Source organism: Bufo gargarizans, unplaced genomic scaffold (assembly GCF_014858855.1).
Source record: "Bufo gargarizans isolate SCDJY-AF-19 unplaced genomic scaffold, ASM1485885v1 original_scaffold_2202_pilon, whole genome shotgun sequence".
Taxonomy (NCBI): domain Eukaryota; kingdom Metazoa; phylum Chordata; class Amphibia; order Anura; family Bufonidae; genus Bufo; species Bufo gargarizans.
The window spans coordinates 94,759-120,979 of record NW_025334685.1 but is presented as its reverse complement, the minus strand read 5'-3'; positions in this window follow the sequence as shown (position 1 = coordinate 120,979).

Sequence of the window (26,221 nt, the reverse complement as noted above, 5' to 3'; positions counted from 1 at the left end):
TATGTGTATATTATAATTAGAAAAAAAAAACTGGCCTCCTCGTCATTCCCCTTGTTAGCCAGCCACACCTCTCCCAATCTCCTCATCGGTCATAACAACACTGTTACGAACGAGAGGAAATCAGACTAACATTAAGTGTAACAATTAACATAATCTGCAATCTCTGAATTAAAATCACAAATTTGGACTTCTTTCATGATTAATAAGAAGCCATCATGCAATGACTTTCATTGTATATGCCCATGACTGCAGCACATGCTGCTGCTATCAAGGGACTAAGTAAATAAGTAATTTTTTTTTTCATTTCTAATTATTTTATACACATATCTGTTTCTAACACTATACATTTTAAACTGATTCTGACAGCTAATGACTCTATATTGCTTACTTACTCCTAAATACCTAAACTAAAAAATCATTGAGGGTCATTTATCAAAGTACATACAACACTACAGCGGCGGTAAAAAGTCACAAGTGATGGTGCTCACCATATTCATGCATAACTTGTGACTTTTTAAACTTCCCACCAATATTTTTAAAATAGCGAGGAACAAGAGGTACTTAGAGGGAGAGGGCAGGGCCCATCGCAGCCCTCTGAGTTTACTATAACATACGCCAGGAACTGGAGTAAGTTATACCTCAAGTTTTTGCCAGCCCCTAGCTGGCATAGACTGTAATTTATGCCGCACAGAGTGCCAGAGATGCACCAGATTTAATAAAAAGGCATCTGCCTCTTAATAAATTAGGCACATCTTACTCCAAAGCACAGGGAGATCAAGATTGGTGTATGGAGACACCAGTGTTGATAAATGCCCCCCAATGAGTTCCAAAACTAATAAACATTTAATTCTGTCCTCTCTTATTCTACAATATATACTTCCTCCCCCTTCTTATATTCTAAATCCTCCTTTCTCATCCTTCACCTCAGCCTTAATTGCCTCCCTCTTCAATCTCCTACTCAGCCTTCAACCCGTCTTCTCTCATCCACCTATAACTTCCTCTCATCCTTAACCCCTTGTCTCTTCCACTACCTTCAGAGATTCCCATCTGATACTCCTACTTCTTAGACTCTATGTCTCTAAGTAATTAAATATAACAGAAACGCGCACTACTTAATAATGAAAAACTTTACTTATACAAAATTCAATAAAAGTAGCATAGATATGTGTATATTATAATTAGAAAAAAAAAAACACTGGCCTCCTCGTCATTCCCCTTGTTAGCCAGCCACACCTCTCCCAATCTCCTCATCGGTCATAACAACACTGTTACGAACGAGAGGAAATCAGACTAACATTAAGTGTAACAATTAACATAATCTGCAATCTCTGAATTAAAATCACAAATTTGGACTTCTTTCATGATTAATAAGAAGCCATCATGCAATGACTTTCATTGTATATGCCCATGACTGCAGCACATGCTGCTGCTATCAAGGGACTAAGTAAATAAGTAATTTTTTTTTCATTTCTAATTATTTTATACACATATCTGTTTCTAACACTATACATTTTAAACTGATTCTGACAGCTAATGACTCTATATTGCTTACTTACTCCTAAATACCTAAACTAAACTAAAAAATCATTGAGGGTCATTTATCAAAGTACATACAACACTACAGCGGCGGTAAAAAGTCACAAGTGATGGTGCTCACCATATTCATGCATAACTTGTGACTTTTTGAGCTTTCCCACCAATATTTTTAAAATGGTGAGGAACAAGAGGTACTTAGAGGGAGAGGGCAGGGCCCATCGCAGCCCTCTGAGTTTACTATAACATACGCCAGGAACTGGAGTAAGTTATACCTCAAGTTTTTGCCAGCCCCTAGCTGGCATAGACTGTAATTTATGCCGCACAGAGTGCCAGAGATGCACCAGATTTAATAAAAAGGCATCTGCCTCTTAATAAATTAGGCACATCTTACTCCAAAGCACAGGGAGATCAAGATTGGTGTATGGAGACACCAGTGTTGATAAATGCCCCCCAATGAGTTCCAAAACTAATAAACATTTAATTCTGTCCTCTCTTATTCTACAATATATACTTCCTCCCCCTTCTTATATTCTAAATCCTCCTTTCTCATCCTTCACCTCAGCCTTAATTGCCTCCCTCTTCAATCTCCTACTCAGCCTTCAACCCGTCTTCTCTCATCCACCTATAACTTCCTCTCATCCTTAACCCCTTGTCTCTTCCACTACCTTCAGAGATTCCCATCTGATACTCCTACTTCTTAGACTCTATGTCTCTAAGTAATTAAATATAACAGAAACGCGCACTACTTAATAATGAAAAACTTTACTTATACAAAATTCAATAAAAGTAGCATAGATATGTGTATATTATAATTAGAAAAAAAACACTGGCCTCCTCGTCATTCCCCTTGTTAGCCAGCCACACCTCTCCCAATCTCCTCATCGGTCATAACAACACTGTTACGAACGAGAGGAAATCAGACTAACATTAAGTGTAACAATTAACATAATCTGCAATCTCTGAATTAAAATCACAAATTTGGACTTCTTTCATGATTAATAAGAAGCCATCATGCAATGACTTTCATTGTATATGCCCATGACTGCAGCACATGCTGCTGCTATCAAGGGACTAAGTAAATAAGTAATTTTTTTTTTCATTTCTAATTATTTTATACACATATCTGTTTCTAACACTATACATTTTAAACTGATTCTGACAGCTAATGACTCTATATTGCTTACTTACTCCTAAATACCTAAACTAAACTAAAAATCATTGAGGGTCATTTATCAAAGTACATACAACACTACAGCGGCGGTAAAAAGTCACAAGTGATGGTGCTCACCATATTCATGCATAACTTGTGACTTTTTGAGCTTCCCACCAATATTTTTAAATGGTGAGGAACAAGAGGTACTTAGAGGGAGAGGGCAGGGCCCATCGCAGCCCTCTGAGTTTACTATAACATACGCCAGGAACTGGAGTAAGTTATACCTCAAGTTTTTGCCAGCCCCTAGCTGGCATAGACTGTAATTTATGCCGCACAGAGTGCCAGAGATGCACCAGATTTAATAAAAAGGCATCTGCCTCTTAATAAATTAGGCACATCTTACTCCAAAGCACAGGGAGATCAAGATTGGTGTATGGAGACACCAGTGTTGATAAATGCCCCCCAATGAGTTCCAAAACTAATAAACATTTAATTCTGTCCTCTCTTATTCTACAATATATACTTCCTCCCCCTTCTTATATTCTAAATCCTCCTTTCTCATCCTTCACCTCAGCCTTAATTGCCTCCCTCTTCAATCTCCTACTCAGCCTTCAACCCGTCTTCTCTCATCCACCTATAACTTCCTCTCATCCTTAACCCCTTGTCTCTTCCACTACCTTCAAGGCTTCCCATCTCATACTCCTACTTCTTAGACTCTATGTCTCTAAGTAATTAAATATAACAGAAACGCGCACTACTTAATAATGAAAAACTTTACTTATACAAAATTCAATAAAAGTAGCATAGATATGTGTATATTATAATTAGAAAAAAAAAAACTGGCCTCCTCGTCATTCCCCTTGTTAGCCAGCCACACCTCTCCCAATCTCCTCATCGGTCATAACAACACTGTTACGAACGAGAGGAAATCAGACTAACATTAAGTGTAACAATTAACATAATCTGCAATCTCTGAATTAAAATCACAAATTTGGACTTCTTTCATGATTAATAAGAAGCCATCATGCAATGACTTTCATTGTATATGCCCATGACTGCAGCACATGCTGCTGCTATCAAGGGACTAAGCAAATAAGTACATTTTTTTTTCATTTCTAATTATTTTATACACATATCTGTTTCTAACACTATACATTTTAAACTGATTCTGACAGCTAATGACTCTATATTGCTTACTTACTCCTAAATACCTAAACTAAAAAAATCATTGAGGGTCATTTATCAAAGTACATACAACACTACAGCGGCGGTAAAAAGTCACAAGTGATGGTGCTCACCATATTCATGCATAACTTGTGACTTTTTGAGTTTCCCACCAATATTTTTAAATGGTGAGGAACAAGAGGTACTTAGAGGGAGAGGGCAGGGCCCATCGCAGCCCTCTGAGTTTACTATAACATACGCCAGGAACTGGAGTAAGTTATACCTCAAGTTTTTGCCAGCCCCTAGCTGGCATAGACTGTAATTTATGCCGCACAGAGTGCCAGAGATGCACCAGATTTAATAAAAAGGCATCTGCCTCTTAATAAATTAGGCACATCTTACTCCAAAGCACAGGGAGATCAAGATTGGTGTATGGAGACACCAGTGTTGATAAATGCCCCCCAATGAGTTCCAAAACTAATAAACATTTAATTCTGTCCTCTCTTATTCTACAATATATACTTCCTCCCCCTTCTTATATTCTAAATCCTCCTTTCTCATCCTTCACCTCAGCCTTAATTACCTCCCTCTTCAATCTCCTACTCAGCCTTCAACCCGTCTTCTCTCATCCACCTATAACTTCCTCTCCTCCTTAACCCCTTGTCTCTTCCACTACCTTCAAAGCTTCCCATCTCATACTCCTACTTCTTAGACTCTATGTCTCTAAGTAATTAAATATAACAGAAACGCGCACTACTTAATAATGAAAAACTTTACTTATACAAAATTAAATAAAAGTAGCATAGATATGTGTATATTATAATTAGAAAAAAAAAAAAACTGGCCTCCTCGTCATTCCCCTTGTTAGCCAGCCACACCTCTCCCAATCTCCTCATCGGTCATAACAACACTGTTACGAACGAGAGGAAATCAGACTAACATTAAGTGTAACAATTAACATAATCTGCAATCTCTGAATTAAAATCACAAATTTGGACTTCTTTCATGATTAATAAGAAGCCATCATGCAATGACTTTCATTGTATATGCCCATGACTGCAGCACATGCTGCTGCTATCAAGGGACTAAGTAAATAAGTAATTTTTTTTTCATTTCTAATTATTTTATACACATATCTGTTTCTAACACTATACATTTTAAACTGATTCTGACAGCTAATGACTCTATATTGCTTACTTACTCCTAAATACCTAAACTAAACTAAAAAATCATTGAGGGTCATTTATCAAAGTACATACAACACTACAGCGGCGGTAAAAAGTCACAAGTGATGGTGCTCACCATATTCATGCATAACTTGTGACTTTTTGAGTTTCCCACCAATATTTTTAAAATGGTGAGGAACAAGAGGTACTTAGAGGGAGAGGGCAGGGCCCATCGCAGCCCTCTGAGTTTACTATAACATACGCCAGGAACTGGAGTAAGTTATACCTCAAGTTTTTGCCAGCCCCTAGCTGGCATAGACTGTAATTTATGCCGCACAGAGTGCCAGAGATGCACCAGATTTAATAAAAAGGCATCTGCCTCTTAATAAATTAGGCACATCTTACTCCAAAGCACAGGGAGATCAAGATTGGTGTATGGAGACACCAGTGTTGATAAATGCCCCCCAATGAGTTCCAAAACTAATAAACATTTAATTCTGTCCTCTCTTATTCTACAATATATACTTCCTCCCCCTTCTTATATTCTAAATCCTCCTTTCTCATCCTTCACCTCAGCCTTAATTACCTCCCTCTTCAATCTCCTACTCAGCCTTCAACCCGTCTTCTCTCATCCACCTATAACTTCCTCTCCTCCTTAACCCCTTGTCTCTTCCACTACCTTCAAGCTTCCCATCTCATACTCCTACTTCTTAGACTCTATGTCTCTAAGTAATTAAATATAACAGAAACGCGCACTACTTAATAATGAAAAACTTTACTTATACAAAATTAAATAAAAGTAGCATAGATATGTGTATATTATAATTAGAAAAAAAAAAAACTGGCCTCCTCGTCATTCCCCTTGTTAGCCAGCCACACCTCTCCCAATCTCCTCATCGGTCATAACAACACTGTTACGAACGAGAGGAAATCAGACTAACATTAAGTGTAACAATTAACATAATCTGCAATCTCTGAATTAAAATCACAAATTTGGACTTCTTTCATGATTAATAAGAAGCCATCATGCAATGACTTTCATTGTATATGCCCATGACTGCAGCACATGCTGCTGCTATCAAGGGACTAAGTAAATAAGTAATTTTTTTTTTCATTTCTAATTATTTTATACACATATCTGTTTCTAACACTATACATTTTAAACTGATTCTGACAGCTAATGACTCTATATTGCTTACTTACTCCTAAATACCTAAACTAAACTAAAAATCATTGAGGGTCATTTATCAAAGTACATACAACACTACAGCGGCGGTAAAAAGTCACAAGTGATGGTGCTCACCATATTCATGCATAACTTGTGACTTTTTGAGCTTCCCACCAATATTTTTAAAATGGTGAGGAACAAGAGGTACTTAGAGGGAGAGGGCAGGGCCCATCGCAGCCCTCTGAGTTTACTATAACATACGCCAGGAACTGGAGTAAGTTATACCTCAAGTTTTTGCCAGCCCCTAGCTGGCATAGACTGTAATTTATGCCGCACAGAGTGCCAGAGATGCACCAGATTTAATAAAAAGGCATCTGCCTCTTAATAAATTAGGCACATCTTACTCCAAAGCACAGGGAGATCAAGATTGGTGTATGGAGACACCAGTGTTGATAAATGCCCCCCAATGAGTTCCAAAACTAATAAACATTTAATTCTGTCCTCTCTTATTCTACATATATACTTCCTCCCCCTTCTTATATTCTAAATCCTCCTTTCTCATCCTTCACCTCAGCCTTAATTACCTCCCTCTTCAATCTCCTACTCAGCCTTCAACCCGTCTTCTCTCATCCACCTATAACTTCCTCTCCTCCTTAACCCCTTGTCTCTTCCACTACCTTCAAAGCTTCCCATCTCATACTCCTACTTCTTAGACTCTATGTCTCTAAGTAATTAAATATAACAGAAACGCGCACTACTTAATAATGAAAAACTTTACTTATACAAAATTAAATAAAAGTAGCATAGATATGTGTATATTATAATTAGAAAAAAAAAAACTGGCCTCCTCGTCATTCCCCTTGTTAGCCAGCCACACCTCTCCCAATCTCCTCATCGGTCATAACAACACTGTTACGAACGAGAGGAAATCAGACTAACATTAAGTGTAACAATTAACATAATCTGCAATCTCTGAATTAAAATCACAAATTTGGACTTCTTTCATGATTAATAAGAAGCCATCATGCAATGACTTTCATTGTATATGCCCATGACTGCAGCACATGCTGCTGCTATCAAGGGACTAAGTAAATAAGTAATTTTTTTTTTTCATTTCTAATTATTTTATACACATATCTGTTTCTAACACTATACATTTTAAACTGATTCTGACAGCTAATGACTCTATATTGCTTACTTACTCCTAATACCTAAACTAAAAAATCATTGAGGGTCATTTATCAAAGTACATACAACACTACAGCGGCGGTAAAAAGTCACAAGTGATGGTGCTCACCATATTCATGCATAACTTGTGACTTTTTGAGCTTCCCACCAATATTTTTAAAATGGTGAGGAACAAGAGGTACTTAGAGGGAGAGGGCAGGGCCCATCGCAGCCCTCTGAGTTTACTATAACATACGCCAGGAACTGGAGTAAGTTATACCTCAAGTTTTTGCCAGCCCCTAGCTGGCATAGACTGTAATTTATGCCGCACAGAGTGCCAGAGATGCACCAGATTTAATAAAAAGGCATCTGCCTCTTAATAAATTAGGCACATCTTACTCCAAAGCACAGGGAGATCAAGATTGGTGTATGGAGACACCAGTGTTGATAAATGCCCCCCAATGAGTTCCAAAACTAATAAACATTTAATTCTGTCCTCTCTTATTCTACAATATATACTTCCTCCCCCTTCTTATATTCTAAATCCTCCTTTCTCATCCTTCACCTCAGCCTTAATTACCTCCCTCTTCAATCTCCTACTCAGCCTTCAACCCGTCTTCTCTCATCCACCTATAACTTCCTCTCATCCTTAACCCCTTGTCTCTTCCACTACCTTCAAAGCTTCCCATCTCATACTCCTACTTCTTAGACTCTATGTCTCTAAGTAATTAAATATAACAGAAACGCGCACTACTTAATAATGAAAAACTTTACTTATACAAAATTCAATAAAAGTAGCATAGATATGTGTATATTATAATTAGAAAAAAAAAAAAACTGGCCTCCTCGTCATTCCCCTTGTTAGCCAGCCACACCTCTCCCAATCTCCTCATCGGTCATAACAACACTGTTACGAACGAGAGGAAATCAGACTAACATTAAGTGTAACAATTAACATAATCTGCAATCTCTGAATTAAAATCACAAATTTGGACTTCTTTCATGATTAATAAGAAGCCATCATGCAATGACTTTCATTGTATATGCCCATGACTGCAGCACATGCTGCTGCTATCAAGGGACTAAGTAAATAAGTAATTTTTTTTTCATTTCTAATTATTTTATACACATATCTGTTTCTAACACTATACATTTTAAACAGATTCTGACAGCTAATGACTCTATATTGCTTACTTACTCCTAAATACCTAAACTAAAAAAATCATTGAGGGTCATTTATCAAAGTACATACAACACTACAGCGGCGGTAAAAAGTCACAAGTGATGGTGCTCACCATATTCATGCATAACTTGTGACTTTTTGAGCTTCCCACCAATATTTTTAAAATGGTGAGGAACAAGAGGTACTTAGAGGGAGAGGGCAGGGCCCATCGCAGCCCTCTGAGTTTACTATAACATACGCCAGGAACTGGAGTAAGTTATACCTCAAGTTTTTGCCAGCCCCTAGCTGGCATAGACTGTAATTTATGCCGCACAGAGTGCCAGAGATGCACCAGATTTAATAAAAAGGCATCTGCCTCTTAATAAATTAGGCACATCTTACTCCAAAGCACAGGGAGATCAAGATTGGTGTATGGAGACACCAGTGTTGATAAATGCCCCCCAATGAGTTCCAAAACTAATAAACATTTAATTCTGTCCTCTCTTATTCTACAATATATACTTCCTCCCCCTTCTTATATTCTAAATCCTCCTTTCTCATCCTTCACCTCAGCCTTAATTACCTCCCTCTTCAATCTCCTACTCAGCCTTCAACCCGTCTTCTCTCATCCACCTATAACTTCCTCTCCTCCTTAACCCCTTGTCTCTTCCACTACCTTCAAAGCTTCCCATCTCATACTCCTACTTCTTAGACTCTATGTCTCTAAGTAATTAAATATAACAGAAACGCGCACTACTTAATAATGAAAAACTTTACTTATACAAAATTTAATAAAAGTAGCATAGATATGTGTATATTATAATTAGAAAAAAAAAACTGGCCTCCTCGTCATTCCCCTTATTAGCCAGCCACACCTCTCCCAATCTCCTCATCGGTCATAACAACACTGTTACGAACGAGAGGAAATCAGACTAACATTAAGTGTAACAATTAACATAATCTGCAATCTCTGAATTAAAATCACAAATTTGGACTTCTTTCATGATTAATAAAGCCATCATGCAATGACTTTCATTGTATATGCCCATGACTGCAGCACATGCTGCTGCTATCAAGGGACTAAGTAAATAAGTAATTATTTTTTTCATTTCTAATTATTTTATACACATATCTGTTTCTAACACTATACATTTTAAACTGATTCTGACAGCTAATGACTCTATATTGCTTACTTACTCCTAAATACCTAAACTAAACTAAAAATCATTGAGGGTCATTTATCAAAGTACATACAACACTACAGCGGCGGTAAAAAGTGACAAGTGATGGTGCTCACCATATTCATGCATAACTTGTGACTTTTTGAGCTTCCCACCAATATTTTTAAAATGGTGAGGAACAAGAGGCACTTAGAGGGAGAGGGCAGGGCCCATCGCAGCCCTCTGAGTTTACTATAACATACGCCAGGAACTGGAGTAAGTTATACCTCAAGTCTTTGCCAGCCCCTAGCTGGCATAGACTGTAATTTCTGCCGCACAGAGTGCCAGAGTTGCACCAGATTTATTAAAAAGGCATCTGCCTCTTAATAAATTAGGCACATCTTACTCCAGAGCTCAGGGAGATCAAGATTGGTGTATGGAAACACAAGTGTTGATAAATGCCCCCCACTGAGTTGCAAAACTAATAAACATTAAATACTGTCCTCTCTTATTCTACTTTATATACATTCTCCCCTTCTTAGTTTCTAAATCCTCCTTTCTCATCCTTCACCTCAGCCTTAATTACCTCCCTCTTCAATTCTCCTACTCAGCCTTCAACTCCGTCTTCTCTCATCCACCTATTACTTCCTCTCCTCCTTAACCCCTTGTCTCTTCCACTACCTTCTAAGCTTCCCATCTTATACTCCTACTACTTAGACTCTATGTCTCTAAAAAAAAACCTTTATATAACAGAAATGCACACTAATTAATAATGAAAAACTTTACTTATACAAAATAAAATAAAAGTAGCATAGATATGTGTATATTATAATTAGAAAAAAAACAACTGGCCTCCTCATCATTCCCCTTCATAGCCAGCCACACCTCTCCCAATCTCCTCATCGGTCATAACAAAACTGTTACGAACGAGAGGAGATCAGACTAACATTAAATGTACAAATTAACATAATCTTCAATCTTTGAATTAAAATCACAAATTTGGACTTCTTTCATGATTAATACGCCATCATGCAATGACTTTCATTGTATATGCCCATGACTGCAGCACATGTTGCTACTATCAAGGGACTAAGTAAATATATTACTGGTAAGTACATTTGTTTTTCAATTATTTTATACACATATCTGTTTCTAACACTATAGATTTTAAACTGATTCTGACAGCTAATGACTCTATATTGCTTACTTACTCCTAATACCTAAACTAAAAAATCATTGAGGGTCATTTATCAAAGTACATACAACACTACAGCGGCAGGTAAAAAGTCACAAGTGATGGTGCTCACCATATTCATGCATAACTTGTGACTTTTTGAGCTTCCCACCAATATTTTTAAAATGGTGAGGAACAAGAGGTACTTAGAGGGAGAGGGCAGGGCCCATCGCAGCCCTCTGAGTTTACTATAACATACGCCAGGAACTGGAGTAAGTTATACCTCAAGTTTTTGCCAGCCCCTAGCTGGCATAGACTGTAATTTATGCCGCACAGAGTGCCAGAGATGCACCAGATTTAATAAAAAGGCATCTGCCTCTTAATAAATTAGGCACATCTTACTCCAAGCACAGGGAGATCAAGATTGGTGTATGGAGACACCAGTGTTGATAAATGCCCCCCAATGAGTTCCAAAACTAATAAACATTTAATTCTGTCCTCTCTTATTCTACTTTATATACATTCCTCCCCTTCTTAGTTTCTAAATCCTCCTTTCTCATCCTTCACCTTAGCCTTAATTACCTCCCTCTTCATTCTCCTACTCAGCCTTCAACTCTTCTTCTCTCATCCACCTATTACTTCCTTTCCTCCTTAACCCCTTCTCTCTTCCACTACCTTCTAAGCTTCCCATCTATACTCCTAGTACTTAGACTCTATATCTCTAAGTAAATGTAATATAACAGAAATGCGCACTAATTAATAATGAAAAACTTTACTTATACAAAATGAAATAAAAGTAGCATAGATATGTGTATATTATAATTAGAAAAAAAAACTGGCCTCCTCATCATTCCCCTTCATAGCCAGCCACACCTCTCCCAATCTCCTCATCAGTCATAACAACACTGTTACGAACGAGAGGAATCAGACTAACATTAAGTGTAAAAATTAACATAATCTGCAATCTCTGAATTAAAATCACAAATTTGGACTTCTTTCATGATTAATAAAGCCATCATGCAATGACTTTCATTGTATATGCCCATGACTGCAGCACATGCTGCTGCTATCAAGGGACTAAGTAAATATATTACTGGTAAGTACATTTTTTTTCTAATTATTTTATACACATATCTGTTTCTAACACTATACATTTTAAACTGATTCTGACAACTAATGACTCTATATTGCTTACTTACTCCTTAATGCCTAAACTAAAACTAAAAAATCATTGAGGGTCATTTATCAAAGTACATACAACACTACAGCGGCAGTAAAAAGTCACAAGTGATGGTGCTCACCATATTCATGCATAACTTGTGACTTTTTGAGCTTCCCACAAATATTTTTAAAATGGTGAGGAATAAAAGGCACTGAGAGGGAGAGGGCAGGGCCCATCGCAGCCCTCTGAGTTAACTATAACATACGCCAGGTACTGGAGTAAGTTATACCTCAAGTTTTTGCCAGCCCCTAGCTGGCATAGACTGTATTTTCTGCCGCACAGAGTGCCAAAGATGCATAAGATTTAATAAAAAGTCATCTGCCTCTTAATAAATGAGGCACATCTTACTCCAGAGCACAGGGAGATCAAGATTGGTGTATGGAAACACTAGTGTTAATAAATGCCCCCTAATGAGTTCCAAAACTAATAAACATTGAATATTATCCTCTCTTATTCTACTTTATATACATTCTCCCCTTCTTAGTTTCTAAATCCTCCTTTCTCATCCTTCACCTTAGCCTTAATTACCTCCCTCTTCATTCTCCTACTTAGCCTTCAACTCTTCTTCTCTCATCCACCTATTACTTCCTTTCCTCCTTAACCCCTTCTCTCTTCCACTACCTTCTAAGCTTCCCATCTTATACTCCTAGTACTTAGACTCTATGTCTCTAAAAAAAAACTTTATATAACAGAAATGCACACTAATTAATAATGAAAAACTTTACTTATACAAAATAAAATAAAAGTAGCATAGATATGTGTATATTATAATTAGAAAAAAAAAAAACTGGCCTCCTCATCATTCCTCTTCATAGCCAGCCAAACCTCTCCCAATCTCCTCATCGGTCATAACAACACTGTTACGAACGAGAGGAGATCAGACTAACATTAAGTGTAAAAATTAACAGAATCTGCAATCTTTGAATTAAAATCACAAATTTGGACTTCTTTCATGATTAATAAGCCATCATGCATAGACTTTCATTGTATATGCGCATGACTGCAGCACATGCTGCTGCTATCAAGGGACTAAGTAAATATATTACTGGTAAGTACATGTTTTTTTTTCTAATTATTTTATACACATATCTGTTTCTAACACTATACATTTTAAACTGATTCTGACAACTAATGACTATTTTGCTTACTTACGCCTTAATACCTAAACTAAAACTAAAAAATCATTGAGGGTCATTTATCAAAGTACATACAACACTACAGCGGCAGTAAAAAGTCACAAGTTATGGTGCTCACCATATTCATGAATAACTTGTGACTTTTTGAGCTTCCCACCAATATTTTTAAAATGGAGAGGAACAAGAGGCACTTAGAGGGAGAGGGCAGGGCCCATCGCAGCCCTCTGAGTTAACTATAACATACGCCAGGAACTGGACTAAGTTATACCTCAAGTTTTTGCCAGCCCCTAGCTGGCATAGACTGTATTTTCTGCCGCACAGAGTGCCAAAGATGCATAAGATTTAATAAAAAGGCATCTGCCTCTTAATAAATGAGGCACATTTTACTACAGAGCACAGGGAGATCAAGATTGGTGTATGGAAACAGCAGTGTTAATAAATGACCCCCAATGAGTTCCAAAACTAAGAAACATTGAATACTGTCCTCTCTTATTCTACTTTATATACATTCTCCCCTTCTTAGTTTTTAAATCCTCCTTTCTCATCCTTCACCTCAGCCTTAATTACCTCCCTCTTCATTCTCCTACTTAGCCTTCAACTCTTATTCTCTCATCCACCAATTACTTCCTTTCCTCCTTAACCCCTTCTCTCTTCCACTACCTTCTAAGCTTCCCATCTTATACTCCTAGTACTTAGACTCTATGTCTCAAAAAAATTAATATTTCAGAAATGTGCACAAATTAATAATGAAAAACTTTACTTATACAAAATAAAATAAAAGTACCATAGATGTGTGTATATTATAGTTAGAGAAAAAAATAAAACTGGCCTCCTCATCATTCCCCTTGATAGCCAGCCACACCTCTCCCAATCTACTCATCGGTCATAACGAACGAGAGGGAATCAGACAAACATTAAGTGTAACAATTAACATAATCTGCAATCTCTGAATTAAAATCACTAATTTGGACTTCTTTCATGATGAATAAGCCATCATGCAATGACTTTCATTGTATATGCCCATGACTGCAGCACATGCTGCTGCTATCAAGGGACTAAGTAAATCTATTACTGGTAAGTATTTTTTTTTTTTTTTCATTTCTAATTATTTTATACATATATATTTTCTAACAGTATAGATTTTAAACTGATTCTGACAGCTAATGACTCTATATTGCTTGCTTTCTCCTTCTCCTTAATACCTAAACTAAAGCTATAAAATCATTGAGGGACATTTGTCAAAGTACTTACAACACAACTGCGGTGGTAAAAAGCCATAGCTTCTGAGCTGTCCTACATTTAGACAATTTTCTACACTTAAAACAGGCACAGAAAATAGAAAACATTTTAGACCTGGCGTTAGCAGGGCGAAGTCGCAGACAGTGGTGTAACTGTTACAGCTAAATTAGGCATATTTCAAGCGTATTTCAGAATAATAAATGACCCCCGATCTAGTGTTGTTGATGTGAAGTCACCCCTGCAGCAGGGCAAACAAAAGAACCTGAGGGCCAGCGCTGAATCTGTCAGGGAAGTGATGCTCAGTTCTTTATTGTAGTCCTTGGGTGGGATTCTAATTTTTAACAACAGGTTCCCCATTCAATAAGGAAAGGCAGACATGCAGCATCATGACACATATGTAAGAAGTCATAAATAAAAATACATCATATACTGTATATGGTCTTCACACAGAAACATCAAAATAAAGAGAAATCCATGTCACTTAACACATTGCAGGTAATACAAAGGAGACAAACACATGTAGCTTGGCCTTGACAAAGCGTCAGAGGAGACAAAACAAACATTGGCTGATCTACATGTGTTTGCTTACCAAGTGTTACCTGCAATGAAACACACAATTTGTTTGGGTGGCTATTGTTAATGGTGAGTGCCTTGGAATATTATTTTACTTTATATGATGGTTTATCACTGATTGATGACATGTAGCACCATGATTTATTGGCAGTGTAGATTTTTTGCTTACTTACTAGCACTTTTGTAATGTAGAAGTTTGTGTTACAGTGCACCCAGTCATTTTAATTGCCCTTATAGTTCTCCCAGTAGTCATAATAACCCTTAGGCCTCTTTCACACAAATGATACGGATTGGCTCAGGATGCGTTCAGGCTGTGTTTAGTGAAACTCTCACCATTTGGCAAGCAAGTTCAGTCAGTTTTGTCTGCGATTGTGTTCAGTTCACCGTTCCTTTCTCAGCAGGTGCGATGCATTTTGATTTGTTTTTTTCACGGGCGTGAAAAAAAACTAAAGATTTACATACTGTACAACATCTCCTAGCAACCATCTGTGAAAAACACACGGAAGCCCCATTCACTTCTATGGGGCAGGGGCTGCGTGAGAAACGCAGAATATAGAACATGCTGTTATTCTCACACAACGCAGAACAGATGCAACGCTTATGTATGCAGATCCACAGAAATGAATGGGTCAGGATTTAGTGCGGGTGCTATGCGTTCACTTCATGCATCGTACCCACGCAGAAAACTCGCTCGTGTGAAAGGAGCCTTATAGTGCCCCCAGGAGTTATAATGCCCCATATAGTGTCCCCAGTTGTTATTATGCCCCCTATGGTGTCCCCAGTAGTTATTGCATCACCTACAATGTCTCCAGTAGTTATAACCCCCCCTGTACTGCCCCAGTAGTTATATTGCCACCTACAGTGCTCCCAGTAATTATATTGCCCCCACAGTATACAGTAATGAAAATGCCCCTTTTGGGTCTGAGTAGTTAAAATCCCCCTATATTGCCATCAATAGTTATAGCATCACCCATAGCATCTCCGGTACTGCCCCTATAGTTATATTACCCCCTATAGAGCCCTCAGTAGTTATCATGCTCCCCATAGTGTCCCCAGTAGTTATACTGCCCTCAGTAGTTATATTGCCCCATATAGTGCTCCCAGTAGTTATAATGTCTCCTATAGTGCCCCTAGTAGTAATAATACCCCATATAATATTCCTCAGAGTGCCACCAGTAGTTATGTCTTCTATAGTGTCCCCAGTAGTTATAATACAACCTATAATGCTCCCAGTAGTTATAATGCCTCCTATGGTGCTAACATTAGTTATAATGCCCCATATAGTCCCCCCAATAGTTATAATGCCCCCTATAGTGCCTCCAGTAGTTATAATACAACCTATAGTGCCCTCAGTAGTTATTATAGTGCCACCCTCTGGTGACTCCTCCATGCTTACACCGGCCTCAGCAGGCCTCAGCATGAGTTGGCATACGAGTTGGCGTATGAGGCCTGCAGCCTATGAGAGTGGGCATGGGAGCTAATGAGCACTACAGCAGTATTGAACTGTATCACCGTTCTGAGTATGGTGAAACAGTTGTCTCACTTCAGCAAGTGGCATTTATCATGTAGAGAAAGTTAAACAAGCCACTTACTAATGTATGGTTATTACCAATTCCTTGATTAATTTTTCTATCACATTATACACTGTTCGTTACCATGGTTACCAACGCCCTGCAACCCAGTAACAGCGGTCGTGCGTGCACACTATAGGAAAAATGCCGGCTTCTCTGGTGGCTGGGAACATGGGAGTGCACAAAGGCTGGTGATTTTCTATAGCTTGCAAGCACGACCACTGTTGATGGATTGTACTATGGTCATAACCATGGAAACGAGCAGTGTATATTGTGATAGAAAAACGAATCCAGCCAGTAAAGGAAGCAATATGGATAATAACAATATTAACAATATTAACTTTCTCGACATAATAAATGCTATTTGCTGAAGTGGCATAACCCCTTTAACCTCCTCAGGACCGCCGTACGCAGGATTGCGTCCTGCCGGCGGCCCTGCTCTTCTGGGTGGACGCATATACGCGTCCTCCCGCGAGAGCCGAGATTTCCTGTGAACGCGCGCACACAGGCGCGCACGCTCACAGGAACGGAAGGTAAGCGAGTGGATCTCCAGCCTGCCAGCGGCGATCGCTCGCTGGCAGGCTGGAGATCTGATTTTTTTAAACCCTAACAGGTATATTAGACGCTGTTTTGATAACAGCGTCTAATATACCTGCTACCTGGTCCTCTGGTGGTCCCTTTTGTTAGGATCGACCACCAGAGGACACAGGTAGGTCATTAAAGTCGCACCAAACACTACACTACACTACACCCCCCCCCCCCGTCACTTATTAACCCTTTATGAACCCCTGATCACCCATGATCACCCCATATAAACTCCCTGATCACCCCCCTGTCATTGATCACCCCCCTGTCATTGATCACCCCCCTGTCATTGATCACCCCCTGTCAGGCTCCGTTCAGACATCTGTATGATTTTTACGGATCCACGGATACATGGATCGGATCCGCAAAACACATGCGGACGTCTGAATGGAGCCTTACAGGGGGGTGATCAATGACAGGCGGGTGATCACCCATATAGATTCCCTGATCACCCCCTGTCATTGATCACCCCCCTGGTAAGGCTCCATTCAGACGTCCGTATGATTTTTATGGATCCACGGATACATGGATCGGATCCGCAAAACACATGCGGACGTCTGAATGGAGCCTTACAGGGGGGTGAGCAATGACAGGCGGGTGATCACGCATATACACTCCCTGATCACCCCCTGTCATTGATCACCCCCCTGTCATTGATCACCCCCCTGTAAGGCTCCATTCAGACGTCCGCATGTGTTTTGCGGATCCGATCCATGTATCCGTAAAAATCATACGGACGTCTGAATGGAGCCTTACAGGGGGGTGATCAATGACAGGGGGGTGATCACCCATATACACTCCCTGATCACCCCCTGTCATTGATCACCCCCCTGTAAGGCTCCATTCAGACGTCCGCATGATTTTTACGGATCCATGGATACATGGATCGGATCCGCAAAACACATGCGGACGTCTGAATGGAGCCTTACAGGGGGGTGATCAATGACAGGCGGGTGATCACCCATCTACACTCCCTGATCACCCCCCTGTCATTGATCACCCCCCTGTAAGGCTCCATTCAGACGTCCGCATGTGTTTTGCGGATCCGATCCATGTATCCATGGATCCGTAAAAATCATACAGACGTCTGAATGGAGCCTTACAGGGGGGGTGATCACCCTGATCACCCCCTGTCATTGATAACCCCCCTGTAAGGCTCCATTCAGACGTCCGCATGTGTTTTGCGGATCCGATCCATGTATCCGTAAAAATCATACGGACGTCTGAATGGAGCCTTACAGGGGGGGTGATCACCCTGATCACCCCCTGTCATTGATCACCGCCCTGTAAGGCTCCATTCAGACGTCCGCATGTGTTTTGCGGATCCGATCCATGTATCCATGGATCCGTAAAAATCATACGGACGTCTGAATGGAGCCTTACAGGGGGGGTGATCAGTGACAGGGGGGTGATCACCCTGATTACCCCCTGTCATTGATCACCCCCCTGTAAGGCTCCATTCAGACGTCTGCATGTGTTTTGCGGATCCGATCCATGGATGATCACCCCCCTGTCATTGATCACCCCCTGTCAGGCTCCTTTCAGACATTTTTTTGGCCCAAGTCAGCGGAAATTTTTTGGTTTTTCTTACTAAGTCTCATATTCCACTAACTTGTGTCAAAAAATAAAATCTCACATGAACTCACCATACCCCTCACGGAATCCAAATGCGTAAACATTTTTAGACATTTATATTCCAGACTTCTTCTCACGCTTTAGGGCCCCTAAAAAGCCAGGGCAGTATAAATACCCCACATGTGACCCCATTTCGGAAAGAAGACACCCCAAGGTATTCCGTGAGGGGCATATTGAGTCCATGAAAGATTGAAATTTTTGTCCTAAGTTAGCGGAAAGTGAGACTTTGTGAGAAAAAAACAAAAAAAATCAATTTCCGCTAACTTATGCAAAAAAAAAAAAATTTCGATGAACTCGCCAGGCCCCTCATTGAATACCTTGGGGTGTCTTCTTTCCAAAGTGGGGTCACATGTGGGGTATTTATACTGCCCTGGCTTTTTAGGGGCCCGAAAGTGTGAGAAGAAGTCTGGGATCCAAATGTCTAAAAATGCCCTCCTAAAAGGAATTTGGGCACCTTTGCGCATCTAGGCTGCAAAAAAGTGTCACACATCTGGTATCACCGTACTCAGGAGAAGTTGGGCAATGTGTTTTGGGGTGTCATTTTACATATACCCATGCTGGGTGAGAAAAATATCTTGGTCAAATGCCAACTTTGTATAAAAAAATTGAAAAAGTTGTCTTTTGCCAAGATATTTCTCTCACCCAGCATGGGTATATGTAAAATGACACCCCAAAACACATTCCCCAACTTCTCCTGAGTACGGCGATACCAGATGTGTGACACTTTTTTGCAGCCAAGGTGGGCAAAGGGGCACACATTCCAAAGAGCACCTTTCGGATTTCACAGGCCATTTTTTACACATTTTGATTGCAAAGTACTTCTTACACATTTGGGCCCCTAAATTGCCAGGGCAGTATAACTACGCCACAAGTGACCCCATTTTGGAAAGAAGACACCCCAAGGTATTCCGTGAGAGGCACGGCGAGTTCCTAGAATTTTTTCTTTTCTGTCACAAGTTAGCGGAAAATGATGATTTTTTTTTTCTTTTTTCCTCACAAAGTCTCATATTCCACTAACTTGCGACAAAAAATAAAAAATTCTAGGAACTCGCCATGCCCCTCACGGAATACCTTGGGGTGTCTTCTTTCCAAAATGGGGTCACTTGTGGCGTAGTTATACTGCCCTGGCAATTTACGGGCCCAAATGTGTGAGAAGAACTTTGCAATCAAAATGTGTAAAAAATGGCCTGCGAAATCCGAAAGGTGCACTTTGGAATATGTGCCCCTTTGCCCACCTTGGCTGCAAAAAAGTGTCACACATCTGGTATCGCCGTACTCAGGAGAAGTTGGGGAATGTGTTTTGGGGTGTCATTTTACATATACCCATGCTGGGTGAGAAAAATATCTTGGTCAAATGCCAACTTTGTATAAAAAAATTGAAAAAGTTGTCTTTTGCCAAGATATTTCTCTCACCCAGCATGGGTATATGTAAAATGACACCCCAAAACACATTCCCCAACTTCTCCTGAGTACAGCGATACCAGATGTGTCACACTTTTTTGCAGCCTAGGTGGGCAAAGGGGCACATATTCCAAAGTGCACCTTTCGGATTTCACCGGTCATTTTTTACTCATTTTGATTGCAAAGTTCTTCTCACACATTTGGGCCCCTAAATTGCCAGGGCAGTATAACTACCCCACAAGTGACCCCATTTTGGAAAGAAGACACCCCAAGGTGTCCGTGAGGGGCATGGCGAGTTCCTAGAATTTTTTATTTTTTGTCGCAAGTTAGTGGAATATGAGACTTTGTAAGAAAAAAAGAAAAATAAAAAATCATCATCATTTTCCGCTAACTTGTGACAAAAAATAAAAAGTTCTATGAACTCACTATGCCCATCAGCGAATACCTTAGGGTGTCTACTTTCCGAAATGGGGTCATTTGTGGGGTTTTTCTACTGTTTGGGCATTGTAGAACCTCAGGAATCATGACAGGTGCTCAGAAAGTCAGAGCTGCTTCAAAAAGCGGAAATTCACATTTTTGTACCATAGTTTGTAAACGCTATAACTTTTACCCAAAGCAATTTTTTTTTTTTGTCCAAACATTTTTTTTTATCAAAGACATGTAGAACAATAAATTTAGCGAAAAATTTATATATGGATGTCTTTTTTTTTTGCAAAATTTTACAGCTGAAAGTGAAAAATGTCATTTTTTTGCAAACGAATCGTTACATTTCGATTAATAACAAAAAAAGTAAAAATGTCAGCAGCAATAAAATACCACCCAATGAAAGCTCTATTAGTGAGAAGAAAAGGAGGTAAAATTCATTTGGGTGGTAAGTTGCATGACCGAGCGATAAACGGTGAAAGTAGTGTAGTGCAGAAGTGTAAAAAGTGCTCTGGTCATGAAGGGGGTTTCAGCTAGCGGGGCTGAAGTGGTTAAGAGAAGGGGTTCTGAACTACTGTCAACATGAGAATGGGGTTCAGCCAGAAATATTGTTCTGCAATTCGGTTGTAATTTTAAAAACTGGATCTGGAGAACTGGTCAAATCCCTCCCCAGTTGAAGGCTATTCCCCAGTGTTGGTTTCTTACCGAAGCCAGTCAATCCCTTTAAAGAGTATAGTATATTCACATTTTACTGTAATTTATGCAATTGAAGATTATTTCCATAGACTTGAATGGGGTGGTTCTCAAAGAAGAATGATACAGTCGTCAAAATGTGTGCAACAAATCTGGCATGTGTCAATATACTGAAAATGAAAGAAGTAAACTGAAAGTATGAAGCAGCACTGTGGCCAAAGCAGGTGATCGGTGCAGATTCACCTCCCACCAGTCCATAAACAACAAGCGGGGGCAGCACTCCAGTCCAGAGCTGTCTGACACTGGGGGAATAAACCTCCCTACTGCACTGGGTGCTGCTTCTTCTCCTTTGTTTCTGAAAATAAAAGATTTATTCTTCAGTTTTGTAGCAGTCACATTTTTCTGATAAAGATCTTGAAATCCATTATATAAATATTTGCAACCAATTCTTTGTTTTAGGGCCCTTCACATATGTTGATGATAAGGAACAAAAACCATTGGTCCCGACCATTGTCCTGTGTAGAAGTGCCGCCAGTCCCATCTATGTCAGGTGATTGCATCTTTTGTCAGCAGTACATTGAATGGAGATTCCAAAAATAGGGAAGTAGGCGTGTTCGGCCATAGCATTGAATAGAGAGAGCTGAACCTCCTTGCAACGGGTCCCTGTTCTTGAGATAGCAGACTAGACATTTATGGCATACTGTGTGGTTATGTTCAGCTGGTGTAAAGGAAACTTTTCATTTTTCAGAGCTCAATTGGAAAAAGAAAGGTGGAAGCTGATTGGTTGCTAGGGGCAACTAGGACCGTTTTCCTTTACACCAGTTTGATAAACTTCCCTCTAAGTGTCTGGGTGGGACAACCCAGTAAAAAATAAAGCTATCCATTAATTCTGCTCCAATGTAGACCTATGTATCCACACGGCAACAGACAGCAAATAACTCCATGTAGCCTGATCGGCAGCTGTACTTTACTACACAGAGTTTGTTGCCTGTTACTATGGATAGCCAAAAGTTTGCACAGGAGGTGTACTAAAAAAAATATACAGAATGAAGACCTATTGCAAAGTTAGAGAACAGGTCACCATGAAATGAAGTGTAATCTGCAGGCAGAGCTGAGCAATTTGATATACAGTTACGTGGTAAAAGACTTAGTAAAATTTGTATTTTATTCATTTAAATATCTGCTATTTTTTATTTCACTGTTCACTGGGGAGGTGTTATCAGTGATTACAGCTATCTATGTATACAAACACACTGAGAATGCTATTGATCACTGATATCACATCCCTCGTGTATAACGATCACTGACTGACAACTACAGTCATGTGAAAAAATTAGGACACCCTTTGAAAGCATGTGGTTTTTTGTAACATTTTTAATAAAAGGTTATTTCATCTCCGTTTCAACAATACAGAGAGATTAAAGTAATCCGACTAAACAAAGAAAACTGAAGAAAAGTCTTTTCAAGATCTTCTGTAAATGTCATTCTACAAAAATGCCTATTCTAACTGAGGAAAAAGATGGGACACCCTTGCCCCTAATAGCGAGTGTTACCTCCTTTGGCTGAAATAACTGCAGTGAGACGGTTCTTGTAGCCATCTACCAGTCTTCGACATCGGTCTGAGGAAATTTTACCCCACTCCTCAATGCAGAACTTTTTCAGCTGTGAGATGTTTGAGGGGTTTCTTGCACGTACAGCCCTTTTCAAGTCACCCCACAGCATCTCAATGGGATTCAAATCTGGACTTTGACTTGTCCATTCCAGGACTCTCCATTTCTTCTTTTTCAGCCAATCTTTGGTTGATTTACTAGTATGTTTTGGGTCATTGTCATGTTGCATGGTCCAGTTCCGCTTCAGCTTTAATTTTCTAACTGATGGTCTCACATGTTCTTCAAGCACCTTCTGATACACAGTAGAATTCATCGTGGATTCTATGATGGTGAGCTGACCAGGTCCTGCTGCAGCAAAGCAGCCCCAAACCATGACACTTCCACCTCCATGCTTCACAGTTGGTATGAGGTTCTTTTCTTGGAATGCTGTGTTTGGTTTACGCCAAACATGTCCTCTGCTGTTGTGTCCAAATAATTCAATTTTGGACTCATCTGTCCAAATAACATTATTCCAGAAGTCCTGGTCTTTGTCAACTTTATCTCTGGCAAATGTCAGTCTGGCCTCGATGTTTCTCTTGGAAAGCAAAGGTTTCCTCCTTGCACACCTCCCATGCAAGTTAAACTTGTACAGTCTCTTTCTGATTGTAGAGGCATGTACTTCTACATCAACAGTAGCCAGAGCCTGCTGTAGTTCTCGAGATGACACTTTAGGGTTTTTGGAGACCTCTTTTAGCATCTTGCGGTCTGCTCTTGGGGTGAACTTGCTGGGGCGACCAGTCCTGGGCATGTTGGCAGTTGTTTTGAAAGCCCTCCACTTGTAGACTATCTTCCGGACAGTGGAATGGCTGATTTCAAAATCTTTTGAGATCTTTTTAAATCCCTTCCCAGACTCATAGGCTGCTACAATCTTTTTTCTGAAGTCCTCTGACAGCTCTTTTGCTCTCACCATGGTGCTCACTCTCACTTCAACAGTCAGGAGCACACCAAACTAAATGTCTGAGGTTTAAATAGGGCAAGCCTCATTCAACATGCAGAGTAACGATCTACTAATTATGTGCACCTGGTGTGATATACCTGTGTGAGATCTGAGCCAATTTAAGAGGGAATACATGTGAGGGTGTCCTATCTTTTTCCTCAGTTAGAATAGGCATTTTTGTAGAATGACATTTACAGAAGATCTTGAAAAGACTTTTCTTCAGTTTTCTTTGTTTAGTTGGATTACTTTAATCTCTCTGTATTGTTGAAACGGAGATGAAATAACCTTTTATTAAAAATGTTACAAAAAACCACATGCTTTCAAAGGGTGTCCTAATTTTTTCACATGACTGTATGTATGTACACACTTACACACAGAATGCTATCAATCACTGATATCACCTCCTCTGTGTACAACTATCAGTGACCGACAGCTATCTATGTATACACACTTACACAGTGAATGCTATCAATCACTGATAATACCTCTTGTGTGTACAACTATCACTGACCGACAGCTATCTATTTATACACACTTACACAGAGAATGCTATCAATCACTGATATCACCTCCCCCTGTACAACTATCAGTGACGGACAGCTATCTATGCATACACATTTAGACAGAGAATTCTATCAATCACTGATAACACCTCCCCTGTGTACAACTATAAGTGACTGACAGCTATCTATGCATACACACTTAAACAGAAAATGCTATCAATCACTGATAACACCTCCTCTGTGTACAACTATCAGTGACTGACAGCTATCTATATATACACACTTACACAGAGAATGCTATCAATCACTGATAACACCTCCTCTGTGTACAACTATTAGTGACTGATAGCTATCTATTTATACACACTTACACAGAGAATGCTATCAATCAATAATATCACCTCCCCTGTGTACAACTATCAGTGACTGATAGCTATCTATGTATACACACATTGACAGAGAATGCTATCAATCACTGATAACACCTCCACTTTGTACAACTATCACTGACCGACAGCTATCTATGTATACACACTTACACAGAGAATGCTATCAATCACTGATATCACCTCCTCCTGTACAACTATCAGTTACTGACAGCTATCTATGCATACACATTTAGACATTTATCATTGATTGATAGCATTCTCTGTGTAAGTTTGCATACATAGAGATAGCTATCAATCACTGATAGTTGTACACAGAGGAGGTGTTATCAGTGATTGATGGCATTCTCTGTGTAAGTGTGTATACGTAGATAGCTATCAGTCACTGATAGTTGTAAACAGGGGAGGTGTTATCAGTGAATGATAGCATTCTCTGTGGAAGTGTGTATACATAGATAGCTATCAGTCAGTGATAGTTGTAAACAGGGGAGGTGATATCAGTGATTGATAGCATTCTGTGTGTAAGTGTGTATAAATAGATAGCTGTCAGACACTGATAGTTGTACACAGAGGAGGTGTTATCAGTGAATGATAGCATTCTCTGTGGAAGTGTGTATACATAGAGAGCTATCAGTCAGTGATAGTTGTAAACAGGGGAGGTGATATCAGTGATTGATAGCATTCTGTGTGTAAGTGTGTATACATAGATAGCTGTCAGTCACTGATAGTTGTACACAGAGGAGGTGTTATCAGTGATTGATAGAATTCTCTGTGTAAGTGTGTACAGTACATACATAGTTGTCAGTCAGTGATAGTTATACACGAGGAAGGTGTTATCAGTCATCGATAGCATTCTTTGTGTAAGTTTGTATACACAGATAGGTATCAATCACTGATAACACCTTCCCCGTGTATAACTATCACTGACTGACAACTATGTATGTACTGTACACACTTACACAGAGAATGCCATCAATCACTGATAACACCTCCTCTGTGTACAACTATCAGTGACTGACAGCTATCTATGTATACTCACTTAGAGAATGCTATCAATCACTGATAACACCTTCTCTGTGTACAACAATCACTGACTGACAGCTATGAATGTACACACTTACACACAGAATGCTATCAATCACTGATAACACCTCCTCTGTGTATAACTATCACTGACTGACAGCTATGAATGTACACACTTACAGACAGAATGCTATCAATCGCTGATAACACCTCCTCTGTGTACAACTATCAGTGACCGACAGCTATCTATGTATACACACTTACACAGAGAATACTATCAATCACTGATAACACCTTCTCTGTGTACAACTATCACTGACTGACAGCTATGAATGTACACACTTACACATACAGTGGCGGAAATAATTATTTGACCCCTCACTGATTTTGTAAGT